Genomic DNA, 1,725 nt, shown 5'->3' with positions numbered 1-1,725 from the left:
AGCTCACGATATTATTTAATGCACATATTTGCCTATGACATGGCTAGCATAATGAAAATATTTATGAGCTTATTCACTAAAATATGAGTTGTTCGGAAATCAAAATGAATTCCACATTTTAGACTATATAGCCCGAATGGTTCTTATCTGCTCTCACTTTCTTTATTTCTATGTTTCTAAAGTAGCCAATTGGAAAAAACATCTCTAATTTACTGTACATTCCCTACAATTCTCCATTTAGTGAATATCCTGTGAATGTTAGAATATACCTGTAGTGTTCATTATTAACCTCACGTTACATATTTCCTTGAACGTTTCTATGTCTCCTGTTCCCAGGTGATATTTCAGAATGGGGGGCCACAACGTCTTGCAACAAGTCTTAATTCCTCAGGAATTATCGCTAGTTTGTCCGAAGATGACGTGCTCAATACCGGAGGTCTGTTCAGAATTTCCTTGTGCAGATACCTACACGGGACATTTTAACAATCATGGAATGCTGTCTAGGAGCGTACAGATAATCCCTGCTATCTTGTATCACATTTATCTACACGCTGCCTGGTACAGACAACTCTGCCACTAGATAAACTGGCTACAGTTTCCTTCAAACGTAACATTGTCAACCAAGTGAATCCAACATATTCGTGATTCAATTGTATTTTATTTTCCCAAGAAGGATGCTGGCTCCCATCGCATAACACACTTCTATTAAACTAGTAATTGAGCGTTTGAAATACCAGATGCGGTAAGTGTAGATAGTGCTGTCTTAGCTTCTCCGATCAGTAGCACAAATCTGTTATTAAATGGTTACTCCAACCAAAAAACAAACAAACAGTGCTTTCAGAAAATACAGTGTTCAGTCACAGTTGTCCTCCCCATAATGCCCCCCTCCAAAAAAAACCAAAAATAAAATATTAAATAAGAATAGTTAAAATTTCCCTCTGTTTCAGTGCCGAGGCCAAATTCTCCCTGCAGCTTCATCCATCGGCCAGAGGTGGAGTCACTTTTGATAAACTCTGTAGGGGCTGTGTTTCATAGCAACATTTTGCAGATACAAACCCCAGGTATCATGACCTCTTCAAATCAGTGAAGTGGCTATGGTGCTTGTAGTAACCCTGTAATGCCTTATGCTGTAAAGAGATTCTGCTGTTGGAACATTTGCCAAATTTAAAAAAATATCTGTAGCAGCCACGGCAGTGCAGTTGTATAACCATATATGTTCACGTCAACTGGAATTTTTTTCCACCTTACGAGATGGTCTAATTTATGAGGATAAAAAAAACTTAAAGTAAAACCCCTATCTGTAGTAGAACTGCAACTGCCATAATACTTTGCCAGCCTTAGGTACAGCAAATAATCGTGAATTTGTAGTTCTACAAAATCTTGGTTTCATTTTGTCCACTGGCTTGGAGTTAGGTAATACATTTTCCACTCCCCAGTTTGGTTAGGGTAAAGAGCTTGTCTGGTTTTAGTCTTTTAGACTATATAATTTTGCAGTCATTACAAAGACCAGTCTATGTGATGTCCTCGGGGCAGTAGTTTTGGGATAGATGGGACCAGGAGACATTCATCTATAGAAAGGTCCACCCAATGAACATGATGTTAACTTAGGGCATGATATATCACCCATGTTTGCAAGCCGTCACATTTTTGCCAGGACAGACCAGAATTTCCTGCCAAAAATTGATTTGGGGACCTGTGTAGTATTCTAGAAATCGATTAAGTTTA

Source organism: Pelobates fuscus, chromosome 9 (assembly GCF_036172605.1).
Source record: "Pelobates fuscus isolate aPelFus1 chromosome 9, aPelFus1.pri, whole genome shotgun sequence".
Taxonomy (NCBI): domain Eukaryota; kingdom Metazoa; phylum Chordata; class Amphibia; order Anura; family Pelobatidae; genus Pelobates; species Pelobates fuscus.
Note: the sequence above shows the minus strand (reverse complement) of the source record.